This window comes from Pleurodeles waltl, chromosome 8 (genome assembly GCF_031143425.1).
Source record: "Pleurodeles waltl isolate 20211129_DDA chromosome 8, aPleWal1.hap1.20221129, whole genome shotgun sequence".
NCBI lineage: Eukaryota > Metazoa > Chordata > Amphibia > Caudata > Salamandridae > Pleurodeles > Pleurodeles waltl.
In genome coordinates, this window is record NC_090447.1 from 1492664202 (window position 1) to 1492679133 (window position 14932).

The 14932-nt window shown below is 47.2% G+C and overlaps 1 protein-coding gene across 5 annotated transcripts in view; it reads left to right on the top strand.

Moving 5' to 3' along the window:
- The window catches only part of STXBP5L (syntaxin binding protein 5L), a 1301131-nt gene that overhangs the window by 691400 nt on the left and 594799 nt on the right, over positions 1–14932 (top strand). The gene's annotated exons all lie outside the window — the stretch shown is intronic.

The following is a 14932-nucleotide window of genomic DNA, read 5'->3' on the forward strand; positions in this document are numbered from 1 at the left end:
CTGCAACAGCTGTGAATAGAGGCCTCACGGAGCCTGAGGACATTTCAATCCCCCCAGGCTCTGTGAGGCCTTTGTTTTATTCTGCCCCGTAGAGGTGAAATGTTTTAATAGCTATATAGCCCACCATAGAGGGCTATACCTGCCAATAAAGGCCCGCTCCCTTCTTAAAGGCCCTCACCTCCATCTCAGGCCTTTAACGCTGAAGCGGGCCTTTAATAGCCAGTAGAGCCCGCTATGGTGTGCCATAAGGCTATATTAGAAAAGTTGGAATGTTGACAGCTCCTTTGAAATCAATAGAGTGCTCCGGGCTTCTAATGGCTGGTAGAAGCCCAGAGCTCCAACATTCCAATGTTGGTCACAGCTGCTGCTGTGAACAAAGCCTCACGGAGCCCGATGGGATTTTAATCCCTTCGAGCTCCAAATACATCGAACTCTACAACATCCTTGACCCCTCTGTCTGGCTTCCGGAGCAACCACAGTGCTGAGACTGCCCTCCTCGCCGCTACAGACAACATTTGCATCCTCCTAGACAGGGGTGAAACCGGGGCTCTCATCCTCCTCGACCTGTCTGCCGCCTTCAACACCATCTCCCACTGCACTGTACGGACTCGTCTCCACGACGCCGGCATCCAAGACAAGGCACTAGAATGGATCACCTCCTTCCTCTCCGACAGAACTCAAAAAGTCTGACACTCCCCTTCCACTCAGAGGCCACCAAGATCATCTGTGGTGTCCCACAAGGCTCCTCTGTGCGCCCCACTCTCTTCAACCTCTACATGGCCCCCCTAGCTACCATTGCCAGACACCACGCACTCAACATCATCTCATAGGCCGACGACACGCAGCTAATCATCTCCCTCACCAACAACCCGCACACAGCCAATGCCAACTTCTACAATGGAATGAAGGCAGTCGCTGCCTGGATGAAGGAGAGCTGCCTCAAGCTAAATACCGAAAAAACAGAAGTCCTCGTCATCGACAACAACCCCTCAGCATGGGACATCTCGTGGTGGCCTAGTGCCCTCGGAAGCACTCCTGCCCCCACCGACCACGCCCACAACCTCGGATTCATCCTGGACCCATCACTCTTGATAAACCGTCAAGTCAACGCAGCTTCCTCCACCTGTTTCAAAACCATGCGCATGCTTCAGAAGATCTTCAAATGGATCTCTACCGAAACCAAAAGAACAGTCACCCAGGCCCTCGTCAGCAGCCGCTTGGACTACGACAACGCACTATACGCCGGAACCACCACCAAGGTACAAAAAAGACTACAACGCATCCAGAATGCCTCCGCCTGTCTTATCAAGAACACCCCAAAGACAGCCACACCTCCGCCCTACTGATAGACTTACACTGGCTCCTAATAGACAAGAGAATTACATTCAAACTTCTCAGCATGCATGCAAAGCCCTAACCTGCATGCAAAGCCCACCACAACGCTGGACCAGAACACCTCAACCAAAGACTCTCTACACGCCCTCCAGGCACCTCCGCTCCCCCGACCTCGCCCTCACCGACGTCCCACGCGTCCGGAATGCCACAGCCGTAGTAAGGTCCTTCTCGCAGCACGCCACCAAGACCTGGAACTCCCTCCCTATCCACCTCAGAAGATTTCCCAAGCTTTCACAGTTCAGAAAGGACCTCAAAACTTGGCTCTTCACCTGATCCCTTCTGACCTAACAGGTGAATAGCCACGCTTTACAAGTACTTGATTGATTGACTGATTGAGCTCCATGATGCCTGTGGTTTATTTGTGGCAGAATGTTCTAATTGCCTTATAGCCCTCCGTAGCTGGGCTATACCGGCATTACAGCCTGTTCCCTTGTTGAAGGCCCTCGCCTTCGTCTCGCCCTTTAATCGCAGGAGCGGCCTTTAATGACCGGTATAGCCCACTACGGCGGGCCATAAGGCTATAGTAGTCCATTACCAATGTTTGTGATTAACTAAACCACTTTTGTCCATCATTTGTTTGCTGTCCCCTACAGTGGGGGAGGGCATGACCAGGTGGGAGTTATAGTAAGTCATCCTGCACCCTCCTGATGTGCCCAACAAAACTATAACTTGAGGGGGGTCTCTTCTTTCTCATTCAGAGGTGATGTGGCCCAGCGGTTCAGTACTGGCTTGCGTGTGATTCAACCGCCCCCCCCCCCGTAATGGTGCTGGAAAAGTAAAAAAAAAAACACACAATAAAGTGGAATGAACCCAGAATATTAACTGTGGCTGTGATTATTTCAAGCATTTTCCTTTCATCAGTTTATTGCACTCCGTAATTCATTTATAGTATGCGCAGGAAAATATTGGGCCTGGAAGCTGCTGCCTAACAAAATATAAACATCCACATTACTTGTCAGGGTGAAATAGCGTTACAAATAAAAGAAGAATATGAGATTTGTACCTGCTTTTCAAGAGGCGGATCTAAACCAGTTGCCATCTGTAGTGTAAACATTGTAAGATCGTGTTTTTTTTTTAAACAGTTTGAGAAATGCATGAGTTTGTGTTTTCTGCATGCAGTGTTTCCAGTAATGGAGCCCCCACCCCTCAGGCCTCACTCAGGATCTCTCAGGCCAGGGTGCTGTCCTCACCCCCCTTCCCCTCCCCGCCCTCCCCCCCCCACTCGCAACGCAGGAGCCTTTGTTACACCCCTGAACCAGACCAAGCCGTAAGCTTGTTGCCCAAGATCAAAGTTTCGTTTTCGTTCGAGTTACGGCGAAGAGACTTCACGTCAGTCCAGCTGGCAAGGGATTCAAGGTGCGATTCTAACATCACCAAAAAGTCTGACAGCTAGTTGAGTATCGCCCACATAGCCATGAAAGGTTATCAGCCACGCCGAACGGACCGCGTACAAGTTAAACATTGTTAGATTCCTTTGAGGGTCGCAGAACTTGCTGCTGCATTGATAAAGTGTGACATGTGTAAAAATTCAGATGTACTTCTTGGATCTGTAAGTCCTTGGTTGTTGAATATGCTGTTAAACAATCATCATCAGGTAAGTTGGACTGAGCAGGAATTTAATAAAAAGATTTATTAAAAAAAACATTGTTAGATTCACTGCTCATTGTTCGATGCCAAGACAGAGTTTTTGTTATTTGCCAAGAACAAGAAACAGTACAAACATTGTTCAATGACATGAACCTGAACTGTGTTGAATCCTAACAAAATGCTAAATCACTTCTATTCACCCTGGAAACCAACCTCGCCACCAGGGGACACACTGTCACAAAACAAAACCAGCAGGTACCAGCTCTCTCTTCTAAACAAATGGAAACTGTCTATTTCAGAAAACAAGCACAGAACTGCTCTGCTTTTGAAGCCCTCATATTTTTCCATTTGGATGCTGGTAATACTCTGCTCCATGTTCCCCAACACTCCACCCTGGTACCCCTTCAGAGCATCCTAGATGCTGCAGCACATCTGATCTGGGGCTTGAATAAATCTGCTCATAACACCCCCATCCCACTGGAACTACCTTGGCTCCTCTCTCCAAGCGAGCCGCCACTAACAGACCTCACCTTTTCTGGTGGTTCGCGGCACACACGCAGCCAGAACACCAACAGACTGCAGGCCACCCACAGTAAAAGAGAAACGAATAAGGCAGCAGGCCTTCTCCATCTATGCATCCGGGATTTGAAACAACTTCTCTGTATCCATCAGGACCACCCCATCATGCTCCAATTTAGGAAAGAGTTGAAAAAGCACGCCTTTAAATAACACTACTTCACAATGCATTAACCATCCACAAACCAGCTACTTTTCCTACCACTTGTTCAATTTATGCAGGTAAATGGCCATGTTGATACTCGATGCCTTTTGCCTAGGTTCACTCTATAGAAGTACTGCATACATACATAACTACAGGATTATGCTGCAAGCAGGGCCGCTGGTAGAGACGCTTGTTGAAGCACCTCCTATTCCACGGCAAGCCACGCCCGCCTATATTATGAGATGTTGATGTTTTAAAAATTGATGCCCAGTCACTGACAGCTCAATTTCCAAATACATTTACGTACCAAAGTTAGATGAGATACACACGTGCTTTATTTCATGAGTGTGAATTCACATTTTTTGTTGACAAAATTTGAACATACACTGACAAAACCATTTGCTCGCTGTAAAATTACATCAGTATAGACACACAATATTATTAATAATATTCATATTACCTACTCTGGTGTAATATGATGGTTGAGTAGATATTCTTACCCAAGACACGAGTGAGTGTTCCAGGGTGGGGGTGCTTTGTAGTGTCGATGAAGGTGCACAAACCTGCTAGTTTGTTGATATCCAGTATGGCATATTCCCATATTGAACACTGTTAGGGGATATACTCCTGTTAGGGGTACAAGTAAACCTGTGTCATGATGGGAGTGTGGAAGAAACAGCCCCAAATGTGGAGGTCATAGGGTGAGGGCTTTCTCCAGTTGGGAGATATAAAAAATGTGAAGATACTTTCTCCACTGGGAACATATAAAAAATGTGGAGGTATACAAATTTATAAAGTGCAGTTGCCGTTTTGCAAAGCATTTATACATGTGCAAATTAATACCTTTTAAATTGACTCATGTCACACTTAAAAGGGATGAACTTGTAATTCCCCCAAAAAATCCAGGACTTTCCCGGGGAAAACTGCGGTTATTACATCTTATAAGGAGTACTCTCAGAGGCCTCGTTGGATTCTAAAAACACTCATTTTCTCCAAATTTCAAAATAGACCTGCAGAAATAAATTGCTAAGTGTTTGTAAGTAAGAGAATACTCGTGACAACAGCAATGTGATGTAACATATAGAGCTGCCGACACTGGGACTGGGGAACAGGGTTCGAGTCTGGTGTCGGCTCTATTAAGAAAAAAAATGCTGATCTGAAAATAAACTCAGTAACAAATAAAATTAAATAAACAATAGCAATCAAAATGTACACAGGTAGTGAGGGCGTGTGGAAGTCAACAAGGGAAGCACATTGAAAATGAATGAAGAGCATGTCACATAGCCACACGGGGAAGCATTAACAATGGTGCAGAGGCAAAAGAAACAACATCCGGCCATGCAGCACGAAGCAGCGAGGCAAAAGAAAAAATAGTGCACCACCCTAAGGTATGTGGCCGATCATAGAAATCATCCATATAACATGGTCAGTCTGGAAGGCACTAACAAAGCAACATCAAGGCGGGACAAACGTGATGCATTTTCCTATGAAATCAAAGGAATTTTGAAAAGCAGGCAAAGGAATGAAAGAAAGTGATGGGTGTGAGGTGGGCGTGGTTAAAGCCCACAGATGTAAAATACAACATGTCGAAGACAACACTTGTGCGCCGCATAGCTCCACCTAAAAAGCTTAAAATGGTGCTAGGGAGAAAGAAACATTATTAAAATGTCAAGGACAAAATAAGTTAAAGGCAAATGGAGTGAGAGCGCACAGGAAACAAAGTGGAATGAGAGTCATGAAGGAAGAAAAGGGTGCATTATAGAAAGAGGGTACAAAAACAAAGAAATAAGCAAAAAAGCTGTAAAGGAAGAATGAAGAAAAAGAATGAATGATGAAAAGAAGAAAATAAATAAGAAAACAAAAACGTAATAAAATGGAAAGAAAGAGGGGGAAGAGCCAAGATGGCGGCCGGGATGGACGGCTAGAGCGAGCGCTCCATCCCGGACCCACCACAAATATCCTGCAGGAAGCCCCTGAGGCTCGGGGGACGAGGAAGCGTCCTCAAATGGATCGCCCAGAAAGAGGAGAGCCTGGCATTGCCGAGATGGGGGCCCCCGTTCAGTGACTTTCCCCCGGACGGAGGATCAGGGGACTGAGCGCCCGCCATCTTGAGCCCGAAGACGCTGGAGGCGCCGTCCGAGGCTCCTGAGCGCCGAAGCTGTGAGGTTGTACTGTGAGCTCGGGGGCCGCAGCGGGACATCCCGAGATTGTTAAGAACTGGACGGCGCGACGGGACGAGGCTGGGAGGTACTCCAGGCCAGATGCGCTCGCTGGGGTGGGGGCTGCCATCCTGAGCCCACCTCACGGAGAGCGGGCGCGAGCACGGAGCACCCACCTGACTGGAACAAGGTGGCTACGGGCGGCACCTGAAGGTATGGGGCGCGCGGAGCAGGTCTGGAAGCGGAGAGATACCGCAGGGCTCCTTAAGCCCTTATAACATTCCACAATTGGATCTTGCAGCCAGGCCCCCTTGGGCGAATCTGCCGGAGGGAGCATGACCAGCGCTGGGGCTTGGGAGACCCGGGCGCGCCAAGGCTAAATAGAAGTGAGTCACCTCTAGGCCTCCAAAATAAAGGAGAGACGCTGCTCCGGAACGAGCAGCTCAGTTTGGTTTGAACGGGGGCAACGGCACAGGATCTCGCTTCCCTACATGCTGCCAGAGCGAAACACGTGACAAAGAGCAGAGGAATAGCAGCTGTGGACCATTGTCTACGGCGGGGGCGACGAGGCCGCACCTGCGTTTCCCATCTCCCCCCCTCCCTTTTTTCCCCCCCGATTTGGCGCTTGCTCAGAGGTGCGCACCCCCCTGGAACTGGCCACAACAGGATCAGGGGCTTGTGCGGAGGACCCAGGGGAACGGATCTAGAGACGGGAGGAATAAAGACCGGCACAGATGCTCCCCAACCAACCTGGTACAGACAAATATCAGTGAAGGTTGTATTCCGCTGCCCCCTCAACACCCTGCAAGCAAATAGTGACATAACCAAAGATGCTAGGCCTGCACATCAGGCCCTACTAAAACCTGCCCCTCTGACACGTGACCGAACGGAAGGGGATTACAACCTGATTCGGCGGAGAGGGACTGAGGAGCAGATAAAGTGGTGGTAAAGGGAAGGAGGAAAAGAGGGGGAACCGGCCATCATACTGAGACACCCCATGGAATGAACACAATGGCGGGCAGGCTGAAGTCAGCCAAAAATCAGGACAGAACCACGCAAGGTTCAGCTTCCACCGACCAACCAGCAAACCCGACCTTACAGTCACTGGAGAGTACACTTGCATCACAATCCGCGCAACTAGAGAGGGTACTTCAAGCGATAATGGACACTAAAACTTCCCTGGAGAACAGAATCGACGCAGTATCGCAAGACTTGAATTTACTCCGTGTGGACTATCGCAAGCTAGCGGAAAGAGTTAAGGTGGTAGAGGAGGGGGTGACAGAGGTATCTCCCACGGTTCAGGACAACCAAAAACAGATTCAACGCATGGACACGGCATTGAAGGCACTATGGAGGCGGGCGGAAGAGGCCGAGAGCAGATCGCGCCGGAATAATATCCGTTTCCTGGAGTTTCCCGAAAGCACGCAACAACAAAGCACAGAAATAAGGCTAGAACAATGGCTAATCATAGAGGTGCTAGGCGGGGCCCCATCCAAGCTATTTACAGTGGAACGGGCACACAAAATTCCGAGTAGGCCCCCGCTCCCCAGACAACCACCCAGACCAGTGATCGCAAGATTCCTAAATTTCCGGGACAGAGATGCAATCCTACAACAGTTCCGCAACAAAGGCCCATTTAACTTTGAGGAATCACCCATTAACGCATATCCAGACTTCACACAAGAGGTGAAAAGAAAACGCAACTCATACGTTAGGGTTAAGCAACGCCTGCGTGAACTCAACATTAAATACGCACTACTTTTCCCCGCCAAGCTGAGAGTGACGTCAGATGATCGTAACCACATATTTAACTCTCCAGAAGACGTCTGGACATGGCTTCACGCCAAAGGCCTTGCGAGCATGGCAGATGAAGCTGACAGAGAAGAGTGGTTGACCTCGACAGCAAGGAAACGCTCAAAAAAGCGCACTAGAGCCCAACCGTCCGCCCAACAGGTAGCAGAGGAGAGAGCAAAAGTTCTGAAAGAAACCCCTCTGCTAACACAAAACGCATTCAAAATAATTCGGGAGCTACCGGAGATTAACTCGGACTCGGACACGCTCAGCTCTGTCTCCACTATAGCGAACAATGCAAAAGGTCCAAGGATCACCCTTAGAGCGGCAGATGACCTCTGAACACGACCAAGAATACTGCTCATGTTCTGCTGCTGGGGGGAGAGTGGGCTGGACGTCCCGGAGTCCCCCTGAAGCTTCGGGGTAACCTGGAGCACGAGTATCCTTCAAAAATGTGTATCTCAAGTATTCCTTTTTCCCTTTATTTTCTATTTTTGTTCTTATGCGGGGGGTGTACACGCCGCGGGGGCGACCGCTGACAACGGCGGACGTAGTCTGTGGTCTGATGTGAGCCCCACAAATGAGCCACATTAGGCAGTTATGATGTCACCACCACGGATATCCACAAGGATACAGTTTTTTTTATATATAAACAAGTTAAGTAGTTTTATATCAATAGATAAGAGTGAGTGGGGATCAGTTGGGGGGAGGGTAGTTGCAAATTAATAAAAACACACAACACAGATCCATTACAAACATGCAATCACTGCTGGTACAAACAAATATATTTAACAGCTTTCTCAGAGAGGCAGCGAATCAGAAGTCTAATGATCGAGATTGCGGAAAACGCACAGACGCACCCCACACTTTGCTATGGCAACACAAACTAAACGCAACAGCAATCAATTCGACATAATGACATGGAATGTGAGGGGGATGGGTACATTAAATAAGAGATCTCGTATTTACGCACGCCTCAAGCGACTGGGAATACATATAGCTATCGTCCAAGAGACACACTTATTGGAACCAGATTTGCAGGAAATATGCGCGAAGTGGGGCGGACAATTGATAGGCACAACATACTCTGCGTTTGCACGGGGGTACTGATATGGATCGCAAGAGGAGTCCCATATCACCAAACAGCACACAGAATAGACCCAGGGGCTAGATTCGTGGTGACGGAAGGCCAGTTAGACGGCAGACAACTTTCTATAGTCAGTATATATGCCCCAAATGGGGGCACAGCGGGATTCTTGGGTACCCTCACTCCGGCATTGCTAGCAAACCCATCAGCCCCGGCTGGTTGGGCAGGGGATTTCAACAGTATACCAGACCCCATATTGGATAGAACCGGCGCCCCATCGAGCGCAGAAGCGAGGAAGAATATCTTAACCCCTCTGCAACATTGGGCGGGGACTTGAGGCTTTATGATATATGGCGTACAAAACACCCCCTTCAGAGGGAATATTCATTTTACTCAGCTCCACACAGAACACACACTAGAATAGACACCATCTGGGGCACCCTGGATATAGCCGCGCTGGCAGTTGGAACGGAATATCTAGCGAGGACACTCTCGGACCACTCGCCGTTGAGAGTGTCACTTAACTGGGGTAGGAGCCGGCAGGTGATCCCAACTTGGCGTTTACAAGTAGACGCGCTCCAAGACCAGGCACTTGTGGACACGTTAAATACCACAATACGAGAGTTCTGGGAAATAAATGAACTAACGGCAAACACACATGCGGTGGAATGGGACGCTCACAAGGCAGTGGTCAGAGGGCAGTGCATTACTACAAGCTGGGGAGTAAGGCGCACACTACACACCGAAATTGTTAAATTGGAAAAGGATCTAAGATCAGCTGAAATAGCAATTGCACGGGGGGATTCCCCCTACACGACATTACAAGCAGCCCGCAGAAAGTATAATGAAGCAGACAACAGACTCCGTTACCATGATTATAACTACCACTTAATGCGCCTGCAAACAGAGGGCGACAGGTCGGGTAAAATGCTGGCCTGGTTATTGCAAGAAGACAAACAACATTCTCCCATAGGCGCCATCCGGATCGATGCTCACACCACGGTTACTACACAGGCAGAGATAAATGAAAAGTTCAGAGATTACTACAAGAATTTATACACTAAGCGCACCTCGTGCACGGTTACACAATTTGAGTCATTCCTGGGGGGCTCCCCCTTGCCGCAATTACCTCAAGCAGACAGGGACATACTAGAAGCACCTCTAACAACAGGGGAAATAGACTTAGTCTTAACACAGATGCCCAGAAACAAATCGCCGGGAATAGATGGCCTCCCAATAGAGTATTACTCCACGTTTTTCACCCCGCCTGAAACCCCAATTATTGAAGGTGTTCGAGGAAGCGTGGGCTACCGAACGGTTGCCTCCGACTCAGACGGAGGCCATGATAGTAGTACTCCCCAAACCGGGCCGCGACCCCACGGACGTAAAATCCTACAGACCACTTTCACTCCTGAATTCCGACTGTAAGATACTGGGCAAAATATTGGCCAATAGACTCGCTCCCACACTCTCATACACGAAGACCAAAACGGCTTCATCCCCAACAGAAACACCTTTTTGAATATCCGCAGACTCCTGAGTGTAATGGGAGACACCACCTCAGATGCATATGACGAAATGGTGCTGTCACTAGACATTGAAAATGCGTTTGATACCCTGGAATGGGATTTCCTCTGGACAACAATGAGACAGATGGGAATAGGTCCCAACTATGTAAAATGGGTCCGCACACTATACTCAAAACCACAAGCTAGAGTGAAGACAGGCGCGGTGATTTCTGAAAGTTTCCCTATAACAAGAGGTACGAGACAGGGCTGTCCCCTCTCTCCACTATTGTTTGCAATTGCAATGGAGCCACTAGCAACTAAAGTGCGCTCCATGGCAGACGAATGGGGATTAATTAGGAATGAAACACATCACGCAATCTCGCTATATGCTGACGACGCTCTTATATACACTCGGAAAGGTGTGGAGTCGATACCCTCCATAATGACACTCCTAGCGGAGTTCGGTAGGATCTCTGGGCTGGCAGTAAACTGGAACAAATCGTGTGTGTTCCCACTGACTAGATGGCCACCAGAACGACAGGAAGGGGTACCACGCGGGCGCCTGAAATGGTGCTATGAAACTTTTAAATACTTAGGGGTCCATATTTACCACAGCACAGAAGATCTCAGAGACGGTAATTTGGGGAGAGCCCTAACCTCCATGAAGGGCTCTTTACGCTTTTGGAATAAACTTCCGCTCTCTCCACCGGGCAGGGTAGCGATCGCAAACATGTTGGTCTTGCCCAGACTACTGTATTACTTCATGGCTCTGCCAATTGTTCTCCCACAAAGCTTTTTCAGCAACCTGAACACAATGCTGATACAGCTCATATGGGGGGGAAGGAGAGCACGGGTGGCGCTATCCACACTGCAGCGACCAGTGGATTTGGGCGGACTGGGGGCTCCCAACTTCGAGCTTTATTACGCAGCGGCACAACTTCAATGGCTGCAGCATTGGCTCCACAGGCCACTGTCAGCTGAAACTATATGGATGCAGACCCAGTTAAAAAGAGACCGCCTGTTAACATGGCTATCACACAAGCACCCTAAAAACGAACCTATCAATGCACTACTAGCTGTGGCACACGCTTGCTGGGGGAGGTATATCCAGAAGGGACAAGGAACAGTCCCATACACCCCATACGTCCCGCTGGAGTGTCTTCTGGAGCAGCAGAGGATCGCGCCGCACATGTCTTTAGTGTGGTCGGAGGCGGGTATACGACTGGTGGGTGACTGTTTTGAAGATGGTAAACTAATGTCATTTGAGGCTATCCAGGCTCTCACAGACGTGAACCCTGGTCAATTCCTATCGTATTATACGATATGCCACGCAATAAAGAAAACATGGGGAATGGGTACTCTAGAGCCAGAGACTTCCCCCACAACACATCACATACTACAGGACGGCGCCCAAAGTAAAGCAATCTCCAACCTATACAAAATACTTAGCAAGTCTTCAGAACCCCACTTAGAAAGAGCTAGGGAAAGGCGGAACACTGTCCTCCCCACCCCGATCCTACAGGAGGACTGGCTGAAAGCATTGTCACACGTCCGGGGGGTATCAAGGAACCCCAGATTCCGCTACACCCAGTTTAACTTTTTACATCAGACGTATCTGTCCCCGGCCAGGCTGAAACGTATGTTTCCTGAAACGGCGCCGACGTGTCCTAGATGCATGGAACCAGCTGCCCATTTTTACCATATGGTTTGGGAATGCCCCCGGGCGCAAATAGAATGGAACAGGGTGGTGAAGGAGCTATCAGACTGGACGGGACTAGAATTGGAAGCGGACCCTAGATCTTGCCTATTGGGTGTGAGGACAAGAACAAAACAGCATATACATTTACATAAATTTGTAGATCTATCCTTCGCGATGTATAAAAGGTTGATAGCAATGCACTGGAAAGCCCCCAATGCTCCGGACCAGAAATCTTGGCATACCCTCACATTACGGTGGGCCCGCACAGAACACCAGGTGCTTATAAAAATGACACAAGAAGGTCAGACACACACGGGATGCAACACCTAGGAAACAATGGTATCCAAACTCGAAGCAAAAAATGACGATAAACCTCCATGAAGGGGATTAGATAACACTTAAATTGCACCTAACAGAAACATACTCAGACACAACAACATAGATCACGACCAAGACAAGAAAACGGCTGTAGGGGCGCACACTCTCTCACCCATCCAGGAGGAGTCATTCGGTAAGAACACATTTTTAAAGGAATATAAGAGAGGATGCCGAGGAAATCAGGCATTCCCACTACCTACCTTCAATTAAGGCTATGAAGTGCACCTATGGCTTCCAGGGGGGCGCGGACATAAATAGTAAGTGCCACACCACAACCACAAAGAGAGCCTCTCTGATATCCAGCATCAGCGCAACATCACGAACTAAGCAGCAGAAAATTAACACTGTATGTAATAAATGGCTAGTTAAGTGTGTTAACGGGGGGGTTGAGTGGTTTAAATGTAAAGTTAACCAGATAAAAGTGATCCTGTAAGTATTTCTGACTACTGCATGTATTGTACATCTGCTTTATAAAAACTAATAAAAAATATATAAAAAAAAAAAATTGAAATAAAAAATGGAAAGAAAGAAAGGAGGAGGGCAGAAAATATAATGACATAACAGAAAAAAGAAATGTGAGATGAAAGGAAGGGCAATGCAAGGAAAGAAGATAATGAATTAAATGATGGATACTAAAATAAAGGATGAAAGAGAGGTGTGAAGGAACGAAGGATAGGAGCGAGATAAGAATAAAGGAATAAGAATAATAGGAAGTTAGAAAGATAGAGAGATGGAGAAGAATGGACAGAGCGAAAGAAAGAATGAAAGACAAAAATAAGAGAGATGATGAAAAGAAAGAAACATAAAAGGAAAGAAAGAGAATGTAATGGAGGAAAGAATGAATGAGATAAATGTCAGTATTGGTAAATGTGTAGTCTGGGGCCATAGGTGTTTACAATTATGGAATAACAACCATTATCTGGCACACTTTTCTGCAAATTTTGTACAGGGGCACAGTTCCCATGGCACTTCATAGGAATGGTTGGGATCGCTCCCTTTGCTCAGACCTTTAGCGCTACATAGTGTTCACAGCGGGGGGATTTTATTCTTCTGATTATGAGCATCAGGCGCAGATTAAACAAGATTCATTCATAAATCTGACTGGATGGAGAACCATTTATTGACTTCTGATGACTGCCTGAGGGATCCAGCTGCCTTTCCTGGTTCAGTAGCATTAGAGCAATAGGACGGAGATCAAGGGAGGAACTTTTCGGCTTCTTCCAAGACATGGCAAGGGGGAGTCAAGTACACACTCTCACCTCTGCTTTTGTCCTATCAAGTGTGGCTGAACCCTCTGGTTTTACCAGCTGTTGGAAGTGTGTATACTTTTGTTCTCCAGGTTGTGCAGAATGTCTTTTGGAAGAAGGGTGGACTTAAAGTGCATGAGAAAAAAATTACTTTCTGAGAAAGACCCTCGCCGTCTCTGCAGGAATCCAGTTTGTCATGAAAGAGTTGTCACATCTATTGTTCTGACAAATGTATATACAGATATGATCAAACACAGCATTGTAGTGCCAAGAGTTCAACCGACAAGTGTTAATTTGTACACCAGCCATCATTTCTATGAGAAAAAGATCCCCCTCACTTTGCTTATTTCTAAAGGAAATGGTTTAGGTTTTACAGTTTTGATTCCATCAAGATAACTTCAGATGTCCCACACTTTTTTCAGTTAGTTGTTCATTAGAACATTTCAGGGAGGGAAGGATAGGGGCATGAATTCAGTCAATTGAAGACACCAAGATGGTTTCACCAGGCAGGCAGTAGGGGGGGTTTCACCCCGACAGACCACACATGGCAGGTGAGAGGGGCAGTGGCAGAACAACGGACTGTGGTAGGAAGGGAAGCATGTTAATCATGCAGGACAAGCGAGAGAGGCTGTGACAGCAAAACGGACTGTGGAGGTCAGGAGGAAGGGGCAGGAGTACGCCAACGTACTATGGAAGGCAGAAGGGAGGAGCTAGGTGCACAGACTCGGACAACAGAGGACAGGAGGCGGACATGTACATTTTACTATAATGACTCAGACTTGTCTCCAGGATTACATAATTTGCAGTTCATAGATGAGCATATGTGCATATAGTCAAGCTATGCTGTATATATATATATATATATATATATATATATATATATATATATCCCATTGCCAAACCCAGATACCGGAATCCCGAGGCTCAAGTTATTGGCGGTCCGAGCATGGACTCGGAATTCCACACAAATATCGCACCAAATCCTGAAATTAAAAGGAAATGCTCGGACACGTTTGTAATTGCATATGTTCTTTAGTAAAACGATGCTTCCTCCCAACGCGTTTCAGCCATAGCCTTGATCACAAGCATTTCCTTTTAATATTGAGGATTTGGTGCGATATGTAAATATATATATATATATATATATATATATATATATATATATATATATAAATACACACGCACACCTTCCAGAGAATTCTCCAACTTTGGGGGAATCCTGAAGATCGGTCATTTTAATGATTGTCAAGTTAATTAAAACACAACCTATTTACTTGATATTGAATCTGTATCTGGAGGATACAAAAAAACAATACAGAAATCCCTCTTAATTCCTAAATATGTAGAATTGAATGAGAAT